The 25,657-nt window shown below is 35.1% G+C and overlaps 1 protein-coding gene and 1 pseudogene across 9 annotated transcripts in view; one reads left to right on the forward strand and one right to left on the reverse strand.

Moving 5' to 3' along the window:
* Positions 1-25,657, reverse strand: part of MCTP1 (multiple C2 and transmembrane domain containing 1) — a 464,000-nt gene that overhangs the window by 343,900 nt on the left and 94,443 nt on the right. The window lies entirely within an intron of this gene.
* On the forward strand, positions 129-253 carry LOC111731908 (annotated as a pseudogene).

The raw sequence follows: 25,657 nt of genomic DNA on the forward strand, positions 1-25,657 counted from the left end.
AATAGTAAAAGAATAAAATTATTGAGAAACTATTCTATGAGAACATTTATCATCTAAAAATAGTATTCTAAAACACAATAGTAAGTTTAAAAAAAAAAAGCAGACTGGACCAAAAATAACAATATAGCATCTACGGCCATGCCACCCTGAACGTGCCCAATCTCATCTGATCTCGGAAGTTAAGCAGGGTTGGGCCTGGTTAGTACTTGGATGAGAGACCACGACTATCTAGGAATACCAGGTGCTGTAGGCATTAAAAAAAAAAAAAGAAAGAAAAATAAACTCATACTAAATTTAGTTGGGTGTTATGACAGAGATAAAACAAATAAACCCAGAGAGAGCATGAAACAAGGGCACACAATAATTTAGTTCATTTAGTTTTATATTTCAAATAATTTACTTTGACAGCATTAATCAATACTCATTTTCAATCCAAAAATGCATGAGGAAAGGGATTATCTTTCCAAATTGACATTTACTTAGTTCATATAATGCATCAGGTACTCTGGAGGACAGAGTATCGAGACGATTCAAGACGTCTGCTTTTAATAAATGAAGAGTAGCAGTTCCTCCTAAGAACATAGCAACATCCTTCAAGGAAGTAGGTGAGACCATCAAGCTGAATCAAGAAGATCTTTTCCAAAGATCTCATATTATCATTTATCATATATAAATATTAACACTTTATTACAAAAGATTTTTAAGAAAGTCATTATAAAAAAATAAGAATTAGCATGTAAATTTTACAGAAATAAATCTAGTAGGAATACAAAGGTTGCGGTGTACAGCAAACCTTAAGTAAAACTAAGTAAGGTTTGCCTTTAGCCCTAACTTTTCTGAGCCCTGAGTTTTGCTATAACATTCTTCAGGTGGCATATGCCCCTCACAGCCATTAATCTGGTAAGTTCTCTAAATTCTAAAGGTATTTCTCTCCTTTTGTCCAAGTATTGACCATTCATTCAAAATTCTTAAGCAGAAAAGAACGATATGCTACTAGGTATCCTGAAAAGCCAATTTCTTCAGGTAAGATAAGGCTAGGAAAACTTCAATCAGTTTTCAGTCTATTTAGTCTCACCATTCAGAGGCAATATGAATGGTTATACCATAAGGGAATTCTGGGGTTCACTTTCCAATAACATGGTTAAGTCAAGGTAAAAGAATTATCCAAACCAATCTGAGTGTGCACCACCGTTAAGAAAGATAAGACATATGTGCTCTGCATTATTCTTTATTTCCATACACTGGGGTTTATTTTCCTTTCCCCAGTCTCCTAGTAACAATTTCTTTAAAGACTGAGCCTTACCTGGGCTGCCCTAAGGAAAGAGATTTTTTTTACTATCTCCTCAAGTGCTCTTCATTCCAGGTACAGTTATAGGAGTGGCCAGCCTGACTCTGGACTCCACGAGGAGGTCCAGATGAACTGAGAACCTTTGCTAAAATTCAAGGCAGCTCTCTCCTGCCAGGTCCCAGGCTTTGACACGCCTTATTCACTGGCACAAAGAAACCTCATAAAATAATTCACAGCAAGGAGTTAATGATTAATAGCTAGTTTAATGTGTTATGGCTCAAACACAAGCCAGTAATATATTTTAAAAGAGCAAAGCAAAGGGGATGGAATATTACATTGGAATCTCAAAGACCTCGGCAGCTTGTAAAGTTTGTAGACCAATAAGGCATTCCAGCAGCCTTCAAATCAAATCAATTTCATAACAGTAATTTCACCGATCATAAACGAAAGCTGGCCTTGATAACAACTGGCAAATCACCTATATCCAGATACCTTTCCCGTTTGCACCATCTGATATTGTTTCTTATGTGTTATAACACCCACCAATACAGGCAACAAGGTCCTTCACGCCTAGTGAATGCTAATAAATATTTGTGAAGGGGTCTTAGCATGGGCTGAAAGAAATTCAAAATAATCAACACAGCCTTGAAAGGATGAAAATTCACAAAAATATTTATAGGTAGAAACAATAAGTAGCTATCTATTATTTGGTATCTACTATAAGACAGATGATACTTTAAAAAATTTAAAATAATATGGCATTCAAAAGAATTACAAAAGAATTCAATAGAAGTAAAATTGTTTCATTGTAAAACCAGTCGATGCCTGGCATATGAGGATTACCTGACAAGGACATGTTCACTCTATTTACAAGTTTAGCAATAGCATGAACTAATCAACATACAACCTGAGGTCAATGGCATTTTTCCTACAGGAAGCTCAGTTGCCTTCATAGATCACCCAGAATTCAGGGATGTACATTCAGCACATTCAGTCTCAACCACTTAGGTTTCCCTTAACACAAAAAAAAACAAACACACCTATTTCCCAGTATAAGAGGATGTACTCGTTAGGCGAAAGCAAGAAAGCAAGGCAGAGTATCAATGGAAAATTAAGAATGATACAAAGTAGAGTCAATTTACAATGCTGAGGCCCAATAAAATTCTAAAAGCCCCCCAAAGTGGATGATAATTATAAAATCATTATCAGATTCACTTATATTTTAAATATCTTTTTCTCTGAACACAAATTCTCAGATGATGAGGATCTTTTCTTGCTCACCAGGTGAAGTGCTTTATATGCTAGCCATATTCTCTTTACTCTTAACTCTCCTTTCAGGCAATTCCTGATATAGTGAACACTTTATAACTCCTGTCCCTTTAAATTTCAGAGTCTTCAAACTACAGATTGAAAAAAAATTTTAGTACAGAAAGTCAAAGCTGGATCATCAGGTTCAAGTCTAATTTTACAATTGAAGATGGCAAGAACTTGCCTAGAGTCAACTATAGGCAGAAAATAAGATCAGAAGACAAATCTACTGACCTGAATGAGGAAGTTGTTTCTTACACTTATGTCTTTGAGCCCAAAAGTTCTCAGTCATTACATTCTGCTGTAGGTTAATACCTTTGTCAGAAGACAATTTCCTTATATCAATACATTGTCAACTCAAATGTTTGCAGACAAGCAAAACAAGTCATAGGTACTTTTGCATAAATTCCCATTTCCTTTTAGAAGGAATATGCAAAATTAAAAAAAAAACAAACAAACAGTAGATAGCTTTACTGGGTTCACAGAATCACCCAACAGAACCGTTCATAGACTACGCCTATAACAAGTACATCATTAACTTGTGTGTTGTAGACCAATGAGTGTTTAATACCATGATATCCTAGTTATCTCTCTCAAGGAATTCTTACGAACACTCAGTTAGTGGGCATGAAATTTTTTCTCCAAAGAAACACAATTTTCAAAACAAATTACCACTGAGCTTTTCACATCTTTTCTAATCTGCTGTGATCTACTTTCACTGTGCAGAGACAAGTTACTCTCTAACAAAATTTGTGGAATCCCTGCCATAATATTGATCCTGTGAACTCAGCAAAATTACCCACTCTCACCTTGTTCTTTGAGTGTTTTACTAGAAAGCAGCTGCCCAGCCAGTTACATTTTCCAACAATCCTTGAACCTAGATAAGGTCCTATCTTACCAATGGCATGTAAGCGCAAAGAGATGTATGTCACTAACCAAAGCAAATGAAAGAAGGCTGTGTCTTTTCTCTAACCTTTATCTTTCTCTTTCTGCCTGAACACAGAAGACTCTAAGACTCCCAGCAAATAGCACAGTCCAAATTTAGAAGGAACCTGGATTCTAGGAAAGCTCAGAAACACACACATGTGAGATATTATGTAAATGAGAAATAATCTATTGTGTTAAGCCACTGAAAGTTTTGAGTCTATTTTTTATAGCTACTAGCAGATCCCTAAGTGATACATCCACAGGCAAAGCAGCCATCTAGATGTTAGTAGATGCCGATAAACATGACATAGAATATATTCATTATATTATTAAATGTCTCCTCTGTCAAGTTTGCTCCCAAGATCACAGTTACTAAGCTAAACTAAGTTCAGCCGAAATTCAGAAGTTCTTATGGTCAAGCTGAACATTTTTATTCTATAAGTTTTTATTATATCACCATGGTGGGTGATAAGGTTTGCTGTGATGGCACCTGATCTCAGATTTCTGCTGTCAAAATGTCTCTTTAAGTTTCTGAAATCCAAAGATATTTCCTTGGGAATCTTTATCTTGAGATCTCAGCAAAACAACCCATCTTCCCCAGTAGTAGGCTCCACAAGAGAGGGCATATTATTGTTTAAGGGGGTAGACGGCGGGGAAGCATCAATTTCTGGTGCTAATGTGCAAGATTCCTTTGGAGACACTTTACAGTCTGCAATAAATAAGGTCCTAAAACACGTCCAGATGTCAAGATTCTGACTAAAATTAAAGTTGTGCCTCCTTTTTAATTAAAAAAAAAAAAAAAACATAAGATATAAATCTCCTATGGCCAATAAATCTTTGTTCAATGATGACTTAAATTCTAGTGGAAATGTTTATTGTCTACTTTGCATCTGTTTTTATAGTAATTAGAGATGGTGATACCTTCTTAAAAGAAAACAAGAATAGGGGAGCTAGTTGTTGATTCCTGACTAAACTGGGAAATGTGACCATGCTTCAGTGGCATGCTCAAGGACAAAGGCTTGAAATAAATGGGAAGTACAGAGTCCCACAAAGTTACTATCAGAGCTGTGGCAGATGGGATGACCAAGTTTGAGATCCTTTGCTTTACACCAAACCAAAAATCTATTTTCAGCTTAGTTTATGGTTCGTAATCTCAGATGTTGCTCACATAGCTCGCTCTCTTAAACTGTTAAGCAATTTCACCTTTTAACTTTATGTCATATTCATCAAAGAACGAGGTGAGATTAACCAGAAAGCTTTTTGATGTAGACAGAACTTTTTACTTAAAACTATGCATACAAAAAATACCATTATCTTGGAAAAGGATCTATTTCAACTAAGTTGAACATGAAAAGTCAGTGAAATGGTTTTTCCAATAATTGATACCAAATAACTAATTTCCTGTTAGTTTTTAATCAGTTTTGTAGGAATACTCTCTTCATGAAGTTCTCCTTATCTTTCTCTGATGGATGTTATGTTTTTCTCTTTATTGATGGACCAGTTAGGGCACTATCTATCCCTTTAATCTGTTTTTCTAGCTATTTGCACGCTGATTATCTATACTAATAGATGTAAGCTCTGAGAAAGCATCACATCTGATTTATCTTGGTCTTTCTTGTACTTCAGTACCTTGTGTAGTGCTAGGCCAAATGTTTTAAAATCAAATATTTTAAAGACAAATACACACACTGTAGAACACTATCAACTGGACTTTCATCTGTAATGTCTTATGAAAAAAAAATCTCCTATCCACATATTAACACAGGTGAGGATATCATTTCTGTATGTTGCATAACAAGGTAGCTACAGTGCAGGTGCTGCTAGGCATTTCCCTAGTAACTAAACTCCTCTGAATAATGCCAGAGAGTAGTTCTCAAGTTAACGTCAGTGGAACTGTAACTAGAATAAATGCCCAAACACTACCATTTTAAAAATACATAGATTTAATTGCCTCATTAAACATTGTGCTAAAACTATTCCACAGATTTTTTTCATCTACATCATTAGGTGACATTTGAAAATCAGGATATTATATTTTTAAAATGTTAATTATATACATTACACTGTAGTCTAATGTCTAAAAATAATGATTGGGAGTAAACTTTAAAAAATTTTTAATTTTTATTTGGAAGTCTAAATAGAGATCTAGCAACTCTCCCCTCGTTTATTTTATCTACTTTGTCATTTTTTTCCAAGAAATAATGAAAGGTCAAAATATATTTCATTAATCTAAGATACATAGTTATTTATTTATTGTGACATTAAGAAATAAAAACACTGCCAACTAATTGTATGATTATAAAAAACAATTATAAGAAACATTTTAATTTCTAAAATGTTAAAATGTGAAGTAAAAAGTTCATCTTAGAATCAATGAAATGATATACTTAGCAGAGAACATGTAAGATGCAATAAACATATTATGGTGATATAAGAAGAATGAAAGCAATACATATTAAGAGCTAAATTTTTTATGATGTCTACATATCTTCAATTAATATCATTACTTATATAATTATAGTATATAAACTTTTAAAAGTATAAAGTATATTCCAATTTTTAGTGATTTACACTGACTGTTTTTTTAGTGTAACTTTAAGGGTCAGGAGTACAGTATTGTAAAAACCCTGGTTCCTCCAGAGAAAACTAGGTAATAAAATACAGTATATAAAAGAGAAATTTTACTGTGTCATTTAATGTCTTTTGAGAGAAGTGCCAGGTATTAACTATGCAAATTAAAATATCAAACTAAAATAGCCTCTTTTCTTTAAAAAATTGAGGGAATAAAATATAATATGTAAAAAGTTTAATTTTCCTAATCCACTGGTTAAGGGGGAAAAAAAAACTATAAACAAGATTCATGAGCTTAGACTCATTGCAAGCTTTACTCAAAGTTTAGATGTCACTGAGGATCCATTAAGTGCAATGCATAAGAGAAAATACTTTTCCTTTAAGAGATGACATCCATTATGAAATTTGCACCAAAAAACACCCACTTCTTTGCATGAGAAATGTTTGTTGCCCCTTTTCAGTGAAGACATCATTGGACTTCTTCAGGAGAGGCAGAATTTACCAGTCAGAACAAAATTATACTCTTGTCCTGGCCTTTATCCATCCAGCAGTTACCTACTGTGGTGCAGTTTAGGATTCCAGATAAATAAAGGTCTAAGATGAATTTTTACTTTTGAGTTTTCATAGAACTGTCTCTAGCTGACTAGCATTCTCTGCTTTAGAAAGTTTTCAAATTTGAACCCTAGGTGGGGGTGGTGGATAAAGATGAGTGAACTGACAGATTTGTGTGGGAAAGCACATACTATCTGTCATATTATCTTTATAAAATGGGAAAAGGCACTTTATAAAATGGGAAAATCTGATGCAAAATGTATGGATTAAACAAAAGACTCAAAAACAAATGCTTTAAAACATTCCTGCCACCTTAAAAGCTACTCTCAGCTTTTGATTTCTAATCCCCTCCTAACATTTCGCTGTGATGCTGTGGCCAAGTATATATTTTCAAAGTATCTGCAGCATGTAGCTGGCTGTAACACGTCCAACAGAAAAACAGTTCCTGTGTTATGTCCACTAACTCTTACCAGAATAATTCCATAGGCTTTCAGTACCTATCCAAAAACTGACCATAAGAATCCAAAAAACTCCAAAGAGAACATGGTTCAACTTTCATTAGATATAGTTATGCATTTTCCATGGCCTTTTTGTCATTGAGACTTGAAAGACTTATAGGATTTTTGCAGGAGTGTGTTAGAGGGAGGAATCAATACTTTTGTCTTGGCCAATGTTAAGTTTGAGATGCCTAATAGAAATCAAAGTAGAGAAGCTGGGTAGGCCATTGACTCCGTGAGTCTGGAGCTCATGGGAGATCAGCCTAGAGATGTGCATTTGAGAGTAAGCAGGGTAGAGTTGGTATCCTGAGCTATGAGTCCAGGATACAAGTAAAGAAGAGGGCTGAGGACAGAGCTCTACGGAACTACGACCTTTGAAAGGCCAATGGAGGAGGAGAAGCCAGCAAATGAGACACAATGAGAATAGGCAAGAAAGCAAGAAATTAAAACTAATTAGTTAATTAAAATAAAATTTAAAACTCTGTATGCTTCACAGGGCCTAGATAAAGTTCATGCAGGATACTGTCAAACATGTTAAATGCTGCTGAGATGCAAAGTAGGGTATTATAAAGAATAGTGTTGTGGTTCAGAGGAGAAATCCTGAACCAGACTGTATTAGGTTCAAATCCTGGCTCTACCATTTATCCACAGTAAGACTTTTGTCAAGTTATTTAACCTTCTAGTGTCCTCATTTATAAAATGAGTGTTATAATGGTATCTACCTTATACAGGTGGTTGTAAGAATTAAATGAGTTAATATAGATTAAGCAATTTAGAATAGTGCTTGACACATAAGTAAGCATTATAGAGGTAATGATGGTGGTGGTGGTGTTTTACTGTCGGCTTTGGCAAGATGTTGACCTTGGTAGAAGCCATTTTAGTGGAGTAGTAAGAATAAAAACCTGCCTTACTGGATTGAGATGATGTGAGGTGAAGAAAAGCATAAAACATGAAGAAACACTTTAAGGTGTGAAGGGAATGGAGGAGTAGCTGGTGAATGACATTGGTTGAAAAAAAAAAAAAGAATTTTTGCTCATTTAATTGTAAATGAGTGACATTAATACATATTTAAATGCCAACTGGGAACTATCCAGTAAAAAGGAAAAAAAAAATCCAGAAACAGGGGAGAAAAGGGATCACTGCAAGAGTCAATCAAGTCGTTGAGCAATGGTTGAAACCCAGGGCCTAAACGGCAGCAGAAATATACCTGCCATCATAAGAGGACAGTCAGCCAAGGGTGTAGGTCAATAGATTTTGGTAATGGGAAGAAGTAATACAGCTTGTCTAAGAATATTTATTTTCTCTGTAAGTATTTAGAGAAATGATCAACTGGGAGAGGTTTATGGAGATTTGAGTAGAAAGAATGAAAAGACAAGAGGAGGTGACTTTATTAGAGAAGAGGAATAGGATCCTCTGGCCGTACTGGGTGTTTATTTCAAATTTGTGGTCATAAATTTGTAGCGAGTCCAGTCAGCATTATTCCAAAATATCCTTTCAAAAGCACTTCTTGTGCTTTATATAAAGAAAATATATAACTTATTTTCTTCTGCATTCTCTGTATTAGTTCCATTTTAATATAATTTGTTTAAAAACTATTTAAACTATATGTTTACTTGAGAATCTATTTCTTTACTACATAGGGAGCTATACAATGCATATAAACACTTTATTATTTAATTAGAACATCTATTTTCATACTGGTAACAAAATTTTCAAAGATGAAGATTACTTTTGAAATAAATTAACATTAGAGCCATATCCGCTCTGAGACTATATTTCAGTACAACAGTGACTGGATGTCTGTATGACATGAGGTTCTAAAATGCAGTACTTGCTTGTTTGAATCTGAGAAAGATTCCAGATAACATTCTGATATGTTTTCCCTTTAAAATGACACCTACAGTATTAGCAATCCTTGCTCCTTTCAACACTATCATTTGTGACACATATGCTGAAAGTAGAGTATCATCCTGGTCTTTACAGAAAAGCAACAGCATAATTCCTGTGTTTGTTGAACTTACACACTATATTATTTCCCACAAATATATGATTCTGCTCTCCTGGATTTTATGATGACTAAACTACTAAGTCAAACTATTCAATATATCTAAATATCTTTAAGAGATCTCAAAGATACTTATACTCAAAGATATTTATCCTAAAAGATATTTACCCCAATATTTTCCTTCTCTTCTTATATTACCTCATGACTTTCATCTTCTGCACGTCTTTTTATTTCGTTTTGTTAGAATTTAAAAGTGCTTTTTTTTTTTTATCTGTATGTAAAGGATATCACTTCACATAGAACAGGTTATAGTTAAACCATATTTCTTTGAATATCCTTCAATAGCAATCAAGAATTAGAGTGCATTCCATACATAAAAATTAACTCAAAATGGATCAAAGATCTAAATATAAGACCCAAAACTATAAAATACATAGAAGAAAACATAGGTACTAAACTTACAGACTTTGGTCTCAGAAAGGATTATATGAATTTGCTCTCAAAGGCAAAGGAAGTAAAAGCAAAAATAAATGAATGGGACTATATCAAACTAAAAAGTTTATGTACAGCCAAAGAGACCATCAACAAAACAAAAAAACAACCAAGTAAACAAGAAGATATTTGCAAACAATACATCTGATAAGGGGATAATATCAAAAATATATAAAGAACTTATACGTCTCAACAACAAAGCAAACAATCAAATTAAAAAAATGGGCAGAGGACCTGAACAGATTCTTCTCCCAAGAGGATATACAAATGGCCAACAGATATATGAAAAGATCCTCAACTTCACTAGCTATGAGAGAAATGCAAATCAAAACCACAATGAGATACCACCTCGTACCTGTTAGAACGGCTAACATCAATAAGACAAGAAATAACAACTGTTGAAGAGGATATAGAGAAAAGGGAATCCTCATATCCTGCTGGTGGGAATGTAAGTCAGGACAGCCACTATGGAAAACAGTAGGGAGGTTCCTCAGGAAGTTAGAAATAGAATTACCAGATGACCCAGCAATCCCTCTTCTAGGCATCTACCTCAAAAAGTTGAAAACATTTATTTGTAAAGATATATGTATGCCTATGTTCATTGCTTCATTATTTACAGTTGCCATGAGATGGAAACAACCTAAGTGTCCTTTGATAGATGACTGGAGAAAGAAGATGTGGTACATATATACAATGGAATACTACTCAGCCATGAGAAAATATGAAACATTGCCCTTTGTAACAACATGGATAAATTGTGAGAGCATGATGCTAAGCAAAATAAGTCAGATAAAGAAGGACAAGAATCATATGATTTCACTCATATATTGGATATGAAAAAGCAACAAACAAACAAAACAAACAAAAAACCTCATAGATACAGATGACAGTATGGTGGTTATCAGAGGAGAAGGAGAGTGGGGAAGGATGAAGAAGGTAAAGAAAGTCAATGTATAGTGATGGAAGGAGATGGGACTTTGGGTGGTGAGCATACAATACAATATACAGATGATGTATTACAGAACTGTACACTTGAAACATATCTTATTAATGAATGTCACTCCAATAAATTTAATTAAAAAAGTGGAGTGCATTGGGAGAGGAATAATGTCCATGAATTATTAGGAAATTAGTCCAATATATGATTCCTCCAAATTGTACCTCCAAATCAAATTGCTTCTTTAATTGGTGGTAGTTATTTTTTAGGGTGTTCAAATGACTCAAGTATTATTATGGACTGAATTGAATCCTACCAAAATTCATATGTTCAAGTAATAAGCTTCAATGTGATGATATTTAGAAATAGGGTCTTTAGGGAGGTAATTCGTGGTAAATGAGGTGATAAGGATGGGGCTATAACCCAAGGAGATTGATGTCCTTACATCAGAGCGTGTTCTCTTTTCCTCTCCCTCTCCATCTGTCTCTCTTTTTCTCCCTCCCTCTCCTTCTCTCCTTCTCTCCTTCTCTCCTTCTCTCTCTCTCTCTCTCTCTCTCTCTCTCTCTCTCTCTCTCTTTCTCTCTCTCTCTCTCTCTCCATTCACAGAGGAAAGATGTGAAAATACAACAAGAAGGCAAGAAGGCAACTACTTACAAGCCAGGAAGAGGGCTCTCACCAGAAACTGAATGTCCTGGCATCTTGATCTTGGACTTTGGGTCTCCTGAACTGTGAGAAAATAAATTTCTGTTGTTTAAGCCTCTCAGTCTATGGCATTTTGTTATGGCAGCCCAAACAGATTAATACAAGTATATTTATTTAATTCTAGGTAGGTCAATTGTCTGGTTTGAGTTTTGATGGAGCAATTTAAAATATATAACCTGTTATATTGAGGACAGAACAATAATATGATTACATCCTAAACCCTGCTATTAGGTAACAAACCTCAGCTGCCACTTGAGTCCCAATGCCTTTGCCCTGATGACCTCTCCATCTGGAATTTGATAGCCCCAGATTTTTTTACCTGGCTGTCTCCTTGTCTTTTAGGTAGTAGGTAGCAGTTCAAACATTGTCAATTCAGCAAGGCTTTCTCTGACCATCTAAGTTTCCCCACCACCACACAAAAATACTATGAAATCAGATTGTCTTATTTTACTCCTAACACTCATCACTATCTGAATGTTTTCCATTTATTTCCTTATTATGTTTTTCTCAATAAAATGTAAACTCCATACAGACAGGAATTCTGTGTCATTGGCTGCCATATCCTCAGGGTTTGAAATAGTACTTGAGCATACAGGTGCTCGATCAATGCTCAGTGAATAAATAAACAAATGAAACAATATGCATAAACTATACTTGCCTTGAAATCAGTTTTCACAAATTATCAGGTCTAGAAAATCTGATTCAATTAAATGATTTTACACTGATCTAACCCATGTATACCAAATATCTAATTACCTAACAAAATATTCTTTAATTACTCTCCTGATTACTCCTAAACTAAAAATATTCTTCCATTCTTTATCTTTAAAGTCAAATCAAATGTCTTAAACCATAGGATAGAAATAAACGAGACTAGGCCTAGAACCAATTGATGTGTAAGATTTAAGTCCAAAGGTAGAAGCATGATGTTTGAGGGGAACCAGAGCAACAAGGTGCTGCTGAAACCTAAAATGGGAGGCAGGGGATGAAGTAAGACAAGGCTGGGGAGATGTGCAGTGGGCAAATGGTGGGCATTCTTGTACACCTTGTGACTAAGGGCTTGGACTCATCCAAGGTATGATGGAAAGCCATGGGAGGGTTTTAAGCAGGAAAATTGTGTGATTAGATATGCCTTTTACACAGTTCCCTCTGGTTTCTACACAGCAGTTGTTTTGGAGAGGTAAAGGCTAAAGGCTGGAAGGCCACATAGAAAGAAGTGTGGTCAGCAGCAAGTACCCTGCTCTTGCCTAAAGCCCTGTGACCGTCTCCACAGCTAGTTATGGTGGCTCAAACCACAAGAGTAAATGAGAGCTTTGAAAAACAGTCTGGCAGTTCCTCAAACGGTTAAATGTAATTATATGACCCAGCAATTCAACTCCTAGGAATTCCACCTAAGAAAGAGGAAAACATGTATCCACACAGAAACTGATACATGACTGTTCATATTAGCATTATTTGTAATAGCCGAACAGTAGAAAAATCCCAAATGTCCATCAACTGATGAATGGATAAAATGTGATATATCCATACAATGAAATAACATTTAGCAAAAAAAGCAAATGAAATACTAATACATTTTGTGACATGGATGAATCTTGAAAACATTATGTTAAGTGAAATAAGCCAGTCATTAAGGACCACATATTGTACAATTCCATTTATATGACATATCCAGATCAGCCAAATCTACAGAGTCAGGAAGTAGATTAGCTTTCCCTAGGACCAGGGGTGGGGACTTGGGAGGAAGAACAAAATGAAGAGATTGGAAGGTAATGACTCAGAGGCACAGAATTTTTTGGGGGGGTTAATGAAAATGTTCTAAAATTGGTCATGTGATGGATGTACAACTCTATGAATACATTTATAGCTATTACATTGCATGCTTTAAATGGGTAAACAAGCAGAGTGAGTAAGAGTTCCTCCAACAACAGCAGCAAAAACATTGTAAACTGGTCCCACAGTGGCCGCCTAGGGAACACCAATATATAATAAGAACCAGGTAGAGTAAGCAAAACCCCCCAAAAGAGAAAAAAGAAATACATCAGAATGTTTAAAAATCGAGAGTAAACGATGGCCTAAAAAATGATGACTCAAGTTTATTATATTGGGAATATGAAATTATATCCATACTTATGAAGAACTATCAGGAAAACCAAATATCCAGTTTCTACAAAAGATCAAAAAGACTCTTTATTAAATCATGCAAGATTAAAATAAATGCTAGCTCGGGAACATCTTACTAGAGAAGGAAAGCTCTGGGGAAAAAACAAAAAGACCGAGTTATCAGCCTTGTATTTTCCAGCTCACAACTTGCAGCACTCCTTTATCGGATGCAAGTTTCACAGTTTTCATCAAGTGCATCAGATCAGCATAACAACGTGACTAAAGTGTGTTGTCCTGGATGGCTCATCACAATTGGTCTTCACTGAACATTTACCAAGAGTAAGAACCAAATATGTAAAATAAGGGGCACAAAGACTGGGGTCTCCAATATTTCTGTAAGGAAAAGTCTTTTTTTTCCAGGAGCTTTCAGGCAACTGGGGGAATGGGCTGCTGACAGTACGTCCATAAGGAAAGCACAGGTGCTTCCGTTTCACTGTGAAGAGACTCTGACTACTGGTATAAGGAAATGGATTTAAAGGGTAAGAATAATTCACTCAAAAAATTATTATCTTTAAATTTGTTAAGGAAAATTCCAGGGGTTTCTTATTATGTTTTCTTTTAATTAAAATTATTCTTCCAATATTCAGAAACTGGGAGGGTTCACTCTATATTCAACCTGGTCTGGTGGACTGCTCGTGGCCAAAGTTGGTGTCAGTTACGTCCCTTTGCCATACTGAAGTGCTCTTGTGCTTTTGAGGGGTAACAGAGGAACAAATAGAATTGCTTTACCAGATTTTGATGTTGTCAAAGGGTTGCTTCTTAAAACGAGGAAGGAAACCCTCCTTTTCTCACATTACTTCAGATCTCACATGTTAACTCTCAGATCTAAGACACTGCAAACAGGATCAAGAAAGATTGGGTGAGGCCAACCACGTGAGAGACAGAATTATTAATAAAGCCAGGCTGAGCTCCATAAAACATGAGTTAAGGGATGGGTTTGATTCAATAGACCTAGTTCTATTGGTGTGGCTAGGTTTCAATGACAAGCACTTTTCCCTTACTCTCTTGGTCATAAAATTTTGAGAGTTACTAGTATAACCCCAGAGTTAAGACTAATTAGTGGCCAAGGTTGTGATCATAAAATGGAACAAGGCAAACAGGGTCAGGCTTTTTAATGATAAAGAGAAATTTTTTAAGTAAACTCATTATTTACTATGGTTTATGTCACATTTTTGGTTTTATAGCATTAGGTGCATAGGTCTGGGTACATTCCCAAACCCTCTACTCTACTTTTTTAGTAGTTACCACTTTTAACATACGATACAATTTACTCATTTAATTTCACTTATTTTTTTATCTGTCTACACTACACTAAAATGAAAATTCCCCTAGAGCAAGGATCTCTGACTGTTTTATTTTTTGTTGTACTCCGAGCACATAGAAAAAAGCTGGTCCTATAGTATACATTTAATAAAGATTCACCGAGGGAATGAATGAGTCAAGTATATGAGTTTCATTAAATGAAGTAAATTGATTTTTAAACATGCATTCCAGAATTCATAATTACATAAGTGTGTTGTCTCTTGAAATAGTCACATTATGGGGCTCTATCCTTATTCTAGTTATGCTATTACTCAAAAATTATTTAGAATTTCTTGATCTTTGGATTAATAGCTACATAAGAAATCGTCGTTACCTTATAGTTATATTTTATTTTTCAATATAATTATTTTTCAGTGCAATCATCTATTTTCTTTTTCAAACTTTGTTCCGAATGACTCTTAGTTATTTCCCCAAGTCAAATTCAATCTGAAAGAGCAAAGATTTGTGATGGTTCCATAGAGAATTAACAGCAACAGAAATCTTTCATTGCACAATCACCAGAATTGAAGAGAGTCCCAGTAACAAACATTCTACAATGTCATTAATATCAGTACAGACTGCAATATAACATCTTGGGCAGGACACATAACTCTTGCTTCTCAAGAAGCATTTGGATAATCATATCTGACAGTGTGTTTGTTCTTTTATACCTGTGTTTTTTCATCTCTTGCTGAGTTAATTAAATTTTTAAATCAAGTACTGATCTGGGTAGGACATTAAGTACAATAAGAAGCCAAGGCATGAAAAATTAGCAAAGTGACACGTCTTTATAAGCTATTTCATGCGGCTTTGTTTTGCAAACAACTTTTTTTCCAATCCAAAAGTATTACATGCTCAATGAAGAAAACTTGGAAGACACATAGAAGAACAGAAAAGTGTTTTGATGGAATTTTCTCGTGTGCAGGAAGTGAATGTGAGGAAGGCATGGTGGGCACAGCTTCATCTCAACCTGCACTCTCTCTCTCTACTCACCAGGCACACTCTCTTGCTTACAGATCTCTGACTGCTCCCTCTGTGGCTCTGGGGCCTCAGTACCTTTGTTAATGGCTCTTTTCTCTGCCAGATATGTTTTTCCCAACCATCCCTTTCCATCTGATGGCACTGCCTCACCAAGCAGATCCTAGCTCTTACATTGCTTCCTCAAGGGAGCCTTCTGTCACTTCCAGGTATGTAAAGTCCCTTCTATTTTGGCTTTGTAGCATTGATCACAGTGATGGTAATATATTGGGTGACTATTTGATTCAAATCTGTCTACACAGTTATTTAAGGAATGCGAGGGTAGAGGCCATGGCTGTTTCACTCACCATAGTCCTTCCAATGCTTCCTGCAAGGCCTAGCACAAGTAGGTGCTCAATAAATACATTCATCCATTCTGCACGTACTTTTTGAGCAATGAGTACTTAACAGAAACCAGATGAGATGCTGGGAAAACTAGGCATGAATATTTCTCAATTCTGACCAAGCTCTTTGACTTACATGGAAATCATCACACCTGGTTACCTGGTCTCTCTAAGGAAGTCCTGAGTTGATATAAGATTTGAACGTATGTATTAAGCATTTTTCAAAAGATAATATAAGGAATGAACATTAGAAAAATATTTTTGTAATTTTTGCAAAATAACAGTAAAAAATCTATTATCTATGATTAAGGTCCATGTCATTAATTTCTCCCATGGAAGAAAAACGGTTTGTTCTTCAAATAACGGTTTGTGCTTCCTATTACCCTGGGTGTGTACGTTTTAAACTATAAAATGCTTCAAATCTATTCTGTAAATAGGTAATACTATAAATAATAAGTAAATATTAATTAGACATTCTTTTTCCAATGTCAAGGTTTTAATTATTTTAGTAAGTTTATCCTTTTGAAGAGCTAGTTTTCACAATATCTTAATTAAAAGCATTTGAACATTTAATGTAGCTTCAATTCTGATATATGTATATATGTGTATATGTTACAGGTGAGATAACACATAAAAGAGTGGCATACAGAATATCAGTTTTGTGTAACAAGACTCTCTAACTTAGTGGTTTAAAACAACAATCACCTTACTAGCTCAAAATTCAGTGGGTTGGCAATTTGGACTGGGTTTAGCTAGGCAATTCTTTGGTTGGAATCACTCATGCAGCTGCAATCAAATAGATTTTCAGTTGGGACTGGATGGTCCAAAATGACCTCACTCATGTAGGTTGGTGCTGGCTGTTAGCTGGGCTACAGGTCTCCAGCAGGCTTGCCAGGGCTTCTTAAGACACACAGCACCTGGGTTCCAAAAGCAGCAAGAGAAACAGCTCCAATGCCCAAGTGCTTTTCAAGGCTCTGCTTGCAACACTTTGCTAATATCCTATTGGTCAAAGCAAATCACATGGTCAAGCTCAAAGTCAGAGTAGTTTATTGATATAGGGAGGCGTGATTAATTGAAGGCTACTACTGTAACAATTTACTACAGAATATAATAAATTAATTAAAATACTCTTTCTTGTTAGTTTTCAAAATACCACTGCAGTTCCTGTCTTTGACTAAATAGTATGCTACGTCCGGATAGCAATTGTGGTTTATTACAGCCTATATGTTACATTTCTTTTCTAGGATCTTGATTAACTTGTGCCTAATGGCAAAATAAATATCTTTTTTTTTTTATGAGAAAAAAGGTCAGATAGACCCAGACACTGAGGTATGTGAAAATCAATATTTCATTAGATGAAGCATAGTTCCAGTACAGTGCAGAAAAATAAAACCAAAGAAAAGTTTATGTTTGCAGAACAAATATGGAGACAGTTTCTGTAACTATGGGAAAATATAGTGAATAACAATACATATGCTCAACTTTTCAGTCAGGGACCAGAAATACCAAAAGATCACAAAGAAAGAAAACCATACATTATGGTGGTAAACTGAGGATATTAAGCATAATTATGACTTATCTTTTATAATCTGAATTCAAAAAGCCCTGTGAAATAAACACGTTCTCAAGTCAAATGAAATATCATTAGGTTTAGTGAACATTATAGTACTCTGGTTCAATAAACTGAGAAAAAAATATAGCCTGATTTACTTTTCAAACTAGTTCACTAAGCATTTTATATTTCTGAAAATAACAAACAAATATATTGAGTCAGTCTCTAGCATTCGCTTGGAAGTTTGCAATTAGAGTTCAATGTTATTGGAGTAGGTTTTAAAAATCTGTCTCTAAACTACTTTGTTATCCTTATCCCCTATACCACATAAAGCTCCTACCCTCCAAGTACATTAAGACACTTGGCTCTTTCACATGTAATATCTTTCGTTTTTTGGAAGAATATTTAATGACATGACAAAATGTTCATCATATATTATTAACTTAAAATAAAAATACAAAAGTGGACATGCAGTATGGTCTCATAAATTTTGAATCCATATATATTTAAATATATACACATCCAAAGACTAGATTAATAAGCCATCAAAATGTTACCAAAAATAATTTCAAGGTGATAGAGTTATGAGTGATTTTAATTTTCTCTCTCATATCAGAACCTCTATCAGAAGGTTCTCTATCACAGCAACTTCCAAATTATTTTTATAATAAAAAATGTTCTTGAAAATAACTATTTGGTTTGGTGGAAAATGGGAACAGCTACCTGTAACTATTTCATATTTGAGTAAGTTACCTCTCTTAGGAATATTCTGTATTTGATATGATTGTGAAGGTATTTAATTAATACAATCATGAATTTTTACAAAGCACTAGAAGTTTCTGGTCCAATTTCATCCATAGATGAGGAAATGATCCACAAAGGGACTGTCTTTCTTGACCAAAAAAAGCACATCTCATGAGAGGCATCTCTGTTGGAATTCATGGAAAGCTGCCTATATTAGTCATCTATTGTCGTATAACAATTACCACAACTTAGTTGCTTAAAACAACACATATTTATCATCTCACAGTTTCTGTGATCAGGAATCTGGGCACAGCTTGCCTGCCTGAACTCTCTGCTTCAGAGTCTCTCATTAGGCTCCAGTCAAGGAGACTAAGGACTGGGTCTCATCTGAAGACTTATTCGGGGAAAGATCCACTTCCAATTTCGTTTGATCTTTGGCAGGACTCAGTTACTTCAGGGATGCTCGATGGACTAAGGGCCTCGCTTTCTAGCTGACTATTGGCTGGAGTCTGTTTTCATTTTTTTTGCCATGTGGGCCTCTCCAGTATAGCATCTTGCTTCATCAAAGCCAGCAAGAGAGGAAGTCAATCACCAAGATATAAGCCATACTCTTACCTTATGTAACCTAATCATTGAAATGACATCTCACCACCTTTTACATATTATATTAGATAGATAGAAGTCACTACGCCAGACTGCAATCAAGGGAGAGGATTAAACAAGGATGTGGATACCAGGAGATAGGTGAGGAACATCGAGGGCATCTTAAAGTCTGTCTATCACATTGGCTTTCTAAGAATCTTATAAAACTGTGGGCAGATACCATGTTTGTGAGTAACACATATGATGAAAGAGTTTAAGCCAAAATCTTACATTTATATCTGTGCATAATCGGTGCTTAGTATATAGTAAATGCTCAATATGTGTTTGCTTGTTCAATTTTTTATTCACTTAAATTTTTATCTTGTGCTAACTAGGTGTTAGGTACCTTTTTAGGTGTCGAGATCACACATACACATTTTGATAATGATGATCTCTATGCTTTGATATCTCTTCACTCTCCTTTCAGTTTCACCCATTCTTTTTCCTTCTGAAGACCCAAAGAAATGTCACCTCCTACATGAATCCCCTGAACAGAGATAACTGCTCACTTACTTCTGAAGGTCTTACACTCAGAGAGCTGTATGTCCTTTGTCTTCCCAATAGTTGCTGCTGGGCTTGTTCCCACTTGGCCTGCTTCCTTGAATGATGGATCTGTCCACTCAAAAAAAGTTCACGTTGGATACACTGGGTTCATGACATGGTGTCAGTTCAACCTATCTGCTCAACTGAAGACAGGAGGATGATTTGAGATGAGGGGGCAGAGCAGAGGGAAGATAGAAAATGGCAAGTTTATGAAAGGGAAGGAAAGTGAGAGGAAGAAAATTTGGGAGAAAGAAAATCAAGGAGGGGAAAGTGAGTAAGGAAGGAAGTCTGGGAAGAAGGAAGTCAGGGAAAAGAAGAAGTGAGGAAGAGAAGCAGTACTACATTGCAAAAAGCTTACAATGTGCCCAGCTCTAGATTTTACAGACCTTATCTTTTTTATGTTTACAATAAGCACATGAGGTAAATACTATTAGTACCCTTATGTTATGAAGAGTAAGGCACAGAGATATTGAGTACCTCCTTCAAAATCCCACAGGTAAGAAGAGGCAGGGAAAGAGAATTAACAAAGGTTTAGACACCTTCACCCAGAGCAATAGCCATTAAGCTTTCCTGACTGACATTAATCTGCCCTCACATCAACAAACAGCAACTCCAGACTCTTGCTTGGAACTGTCTTCTGATCAATTTCATCAAGACCATATTAAGAGAAATTATATTTAGCAAAGATTATTTGTGAAGTATCATCAAGTTAGCATAGATTTCAAACCTCAACCAACAAAAAACAATTACTAAGCTATTTGGCTTACTCGTTCTCAGTTTGCATCAGAAATTCTCTGAATTCCTTCAGTGTGATGCCCCAAGCTTATCTCCAGAGATGTTATAAACAACAACCTTGTGAAACCTAATGCTGCCTTTGTTGCTGGCTTGTTACTTATGATCTTGCTCCCTGCTAGCAGAGGCAGGGAGCACTGCACAGGGGAGCTATAGCCCAGTGATAAGAAAGAAGAAGGCTCTGCAGTTATTCAAGCCCTAACCCAACTGTTTCTATGTGACATGTAAAGTTTATTGGATTCTATAAGCCTTGGTTTTGTCATCAATAGCATGAGAGTCCCTAGCTCAGAGTTGTTGTAAAGATTATGTAAGACAAAGCTTGTAAAACATTTAGAACCATGCCTAGCACACAGAAATTGCTCAATAAATGTCATCATCAAGCAGTATCTCCCAATACAAAAGTTCCACACAATTTCTATAACATGCGCGCCCTAGGAAAGGCTTTGTCTCTCCTTAAGAGCTGACATACTTTTCTTGTTATGGACACTGAGCTTCTTTTTTTTTAGCTTTGGTCACTACTAAAATCAGAACCAAAATTTCGCCTCAGCCTTAGCAACTTTGTGGAATTCTGTTGTTTGTTGATCTCTCATCTAACATTGCTTTCCATTCCATCTGTTTCATCCTGATCATTTATTCATATTGGCATATACTTTATTGTAAGCTGCTTCAAATTCATGGGATAAAGTAGAAACAATAACAGAATGAATAATTTTGCTTGTTTACATGTATCCAGCCACTGGGAAATACCATTCCCCTAAAGTGGGAATGTGTTGGTTCCTCCAAAATTGACTTAATGATCTGTATCCAATGTGTTCTTAGAAAATGTTCACTGAATTAATATATGAATATTGAATTATAAGGAATACAATACTTAATGAAAGTCCTACCAAAAACATTATAATTCCAGTTCTAGATAATCATGCAAGTTTAAATATTTTCAAATTACTTCAAATTTATTTTTCAATGGAGAGTGTTTCTTCCCCAGTTTTTGGTTATCTTTAACAATAATTTTAATACCCTTTTCTCATTCTCCAAGGAGAACTGTTATGCTGTGTTGGTTAGTGAATTTACCATGATTATATATCAAGATGCGTTCATAGACTATCCTATTATGCCCCTTCAGAATGATAAGTTTTTGGAGCTGGATAGGAATGTAGAGAGCCAGGTGTGTCGCTTTCTAGATAAGAAAACAAGGGTCAGAAAATTTATATATGAAGATAGCGGCAGCAGAGCTGAATAAAAACATGGGCTCCCCGATCTCCATCCATGTTCTTCTCACTATACTCGCCTATAATTTTCTAAAAGAGCAAGAATCATGACAGAACATGAAATTACTTACACATACCAAGAAAGAATCATCCATTCTTTCAGTTCAAGTCTGCTTTCTAAATCTATATTATATACCCAACAAACTATTTAAACGAAAATTCTGTGGGATTGGTGCGTTGGTCTGGCAGGGCCTTAGGAAAAGGTCTCCTAACAAAAGGAATAGTCAGCCTTCTCACCTCTCAGCTCACAAAATAAACGGCACCCCCTTTCAGAAGTCTGCTCTGACAATCCTGATGTTGCACGCACTCCACCAGCCATTCCCTATCATATCACCCTTTAGAGTCCTTATCACAATGTACAATTATCTTCTTTATTTTTCCATTTGTTTTTATGTTGTTATTTTTTATTTTTTGTTTTGTGTTGGTGTATGGGTTTTTTGTTTGTTTGTTTGTTTTTGACTGGCATTAACCCTACAGAGTAAAATGTAGACCTTGCCCATTAGCTGGATGGGCAATTTATAACCAGTATCTGTAATATATATATGGACGAAGTAATATATACTACAATATGTTGTATATACAAAATTAAATAATGTATTTTAACTAGTATCTTATATCTGGAAAATCCATTATCAGTTATTTTCAATTAGAGATCCTTTTCTGAAGTGTTGAATTTGTCAGCATCTTCATTTAAATTTATTCATATGTATGCATATATATATTTAAAGAATTATTTACAGTGCTATCTTAAAACTAGTTAAAATTTTAGAGCTTGTTTAAAACCTTTAAAATGTTTTTTCAATATTCATGTTAGTTTAATATCAATTAAGAAAAATAACCAAGATTGAACACATCTACCATAAAAAATAGATCTTCGTGTCAAAGCCCAAAATACAAATGCCAAAAATAGAACAATTAATGCATGTATGCTAACAGCCAAAAACATGTGTTGCTTAAAACAAATAAACAAAAAATAACACTAAATTATATTACTCTTAATGTCTTTGTTATCTTGGAAGCTTTATGAGAATATACCGAACATGAAGGAAAAGGGTTAGCAATTTACAGATATTTGCATGGTGTTCTTTTTGGCAAATGCAAATTGCTTAAGGAAATAAAAAGATCTAAAAATTGCAGCATGTCAAATGAAAATGAGTACAGGTGAGAGCAAGATTTGCCTATTGCAGTGTCTTTGCCTCTCACTCTGTGAACAAGAGAGCTGCTTTTTACATTTTTCTTTTTTTTCCCAGAACTATTTTAGTCAACAGGATTTTAAAGAAGTCTCAAAATTGACCTTATTAAATTATAAAAAAGTTAATAAAAAAGATATTTTGAGCCTGATACTAGATAAGAAGAATTCTTTTTACTCAGAGAAAAACAAGTTTCTAGACCAAATGTTTCTATTTGTAGCTACTTATCCGGGAACAGGGGCCTAAAGCTAAAAAACTACAAATTCACAAAAGCTGTCTCCTTAAGAGCAACATCAAATGGTATTAGCCTCATTCTCCACTAAACTGAGAGCTCCCTAAGAGTGAAAATGGTCATTAATTTTTGTCTTATTAATGAGCACACAACCTGACACACAGCAGGGCTTAATGAATGGTTGAATAATAACTGAATAAGAGAATGGTAATCAACATTTACATCTATAAGCTTTGCTTTAAAAAAAATGAGAAGATGATCCAAAGAATGAACAAAATTTTTTAAATGGCAAAATTTAATGTTTAAAGGCACCTTTACTGTCATCTTGTCCCAGCCCCTCTTCCATGCAACGCCCTCATCAAGAGCTAAATCAGCTTTCTCTTCAGCCTGATCATCTGCCTTCCTCCCACCCTCATGCTCCCAGATGTAGCTATAACTTGGAATTTGAGAAAAGAATCTCATTTTTCGAGGGAATAGAAAGGCTTTTACTTTCAGGACAGTAATCATATTCCTCATAAAAATGATATTTGCCACACAAATGTGTTTTGGTGATTTGTTCAGTTGACCCCAGTCCTATTTTCCAAAGTGCCAGCTACCGTTCATGTCCTTGTCCGCCACCTGGAACTTTGCTACACAATATGGAAGGTGTTCTAGGCCAATTAGTAATAGTAAAAAAAGAAATGAACACAATTGGTTCTCTACACTACAAAATAAACTTGAGAAGACAAAAGGAATCATTTATCAAATTATTTTATGTAGAAACTTTGAAGACAGACTACTATTTTGAAGATTTGAAATGTTCAATGGGTAAAATCACTTTCTTTTTTGCAGCACTCTTAAAAACAGTTGTCACAATAAATCTTTGCTATTATTTTTCTTTAAGAACAATTTAATGAGAATGTACTAGAAAAGACTATGCATTCCTTCCATTCCTAACAATAGTTTCAGAATGGAGGTGTTTTTCAACAGAGCAGCAAAAGACAAACCCAAGTGTCTTGGTTTGTCTACCCTCATCAAGAACATCATCCACTCCCCTTCACATCAGGGCAGAGTGCTTTACCCAGGCTATTTCTCTCCCTCTGAAAACCTTAAAGACGGGATTGTACCGAGTTGAAACTTTTCTCGTTGCAACTTACTCAGGCTTGCTGAGATACTTAAATTTTGGCATTTTAATAAAGTCTCATTAGTTTGGTTCCTACAGATTTGGAATTTATTATTGGAAAGTTAACCTTTGCTTTAATAAGGGGCATTTTAAATGGACTTAACCAAGTGTGAAAAGATTCCAATGGGAATATGCTGATTACTCAAGAGAACAGTTTTTAAAAAAAAAAAAATACTTTAAAAACCCACAAGTACCTAGAGTCACTATGCAAATTAAATCAAGGATATCTGTTTTCGTTGATAACACTCCTTTAGTCTGGCACTTATTCACATGGTTGGGGGACTCTCCAGATCCTGGCTCCGTTTAGATCACTGCTATTAGTGTGCAAGGACCTGAGAGTTTTTTGTTTGTTTGTTTTTTTTAAAGGAAAGTCCCAGATGTCTGGATTGTGTTTTACTCCTTTTTATCATCTGATACCTAATTGTCAAAAAAGAGTGTCTTCATGTGCCAGGTAACCATTGTTTCTGCTCATCCTCATTGTCTTGATTTCTTTTCTCTCTCCTCTCCTCTTCCCTCCCCTCCTCTCCTTTCCTCTCCCTTCCCCTCCTCTCTCTTCTCTTCTGTCTCTCATACCAGTGTTGGTTTTCATATAGGAATATACCTTTTATTTAGAAAATAATTTTGAGTAGACATGTTAGAAACTTTGTAAGATGTCTGCTAAAAAAAGTCTTTAGAAAAAGACTTTGAAAAACTACCTGAATAAGCACATGTGAACTTGACTTATTGTTAGTACCCATTTTCAATAATAATGACCACAGTCATCTATTGCATGCTTTAAAAAATGGTTTTATAGAAGAGCTACTATGAATTAAAGGAAATAAAACTTCATTCCTTTTCAAATATATTCAAATTTTCTATCTTCACCATTGACTCAGATTGATTTGCCATTAGAATTTTCCCCATTTTTTTTTTATTAGATAATTGTCTAAAGCCTCTACCTCAGGTCTCATGAAGGCTGTACACAGAGTTAATGTCAGTCTTTAGAAATTTTAAAACACAGACTTCAGTTTGGTCATTGTCTCCAGAAAGACACCATGTGATTCTCATAGTTGCCAAGTCTCCAGTTAACAAGAATCCTGGCTTATTACGTGTCTCTATTGTTAGTACTGATTTGAACTGCCTGCCAAGAAGTAAAGCTAACGGGAAAGATAATAACTTTTTACAAATAGAACTTGTGCTTATCATTTGGAATCAAACATGGGATTTCTACACAAGGAGTAAACCTCCAGCATGCTTGGAAATTTCATCCAGTTTAGGCCCTATGTCATATTTCCTTGCGAGCATATGTAATCAAAGTCTTTAGTTCCCAGAAAACCAAAAAAAAGTCATTCTTTTTTTTTTCCATTATTAGTCACCATGGGTAAAAAAAAGAAAATAAATATATAATATAAACAGGGACTGTGGGCAAGAACATAGTCATGAAAAGT

The sequence above is a fragment of the Pteropus vampyrus genome, unplaced genomic scaffold, assembly GCF_000151845.1.
Source record: "Pteropus vampyrus isolate Shadow unplaced genomic scaffold, Pvam_2.0 Scaffold11, whole genome shotgun sequence".
NCBI classification, from domain to species: Eukaryota; Metazoa; Chordata; class Mammalia; order Chiroptera; family Pteropodidae; genus Pteropus; species Pteropus vampyrus.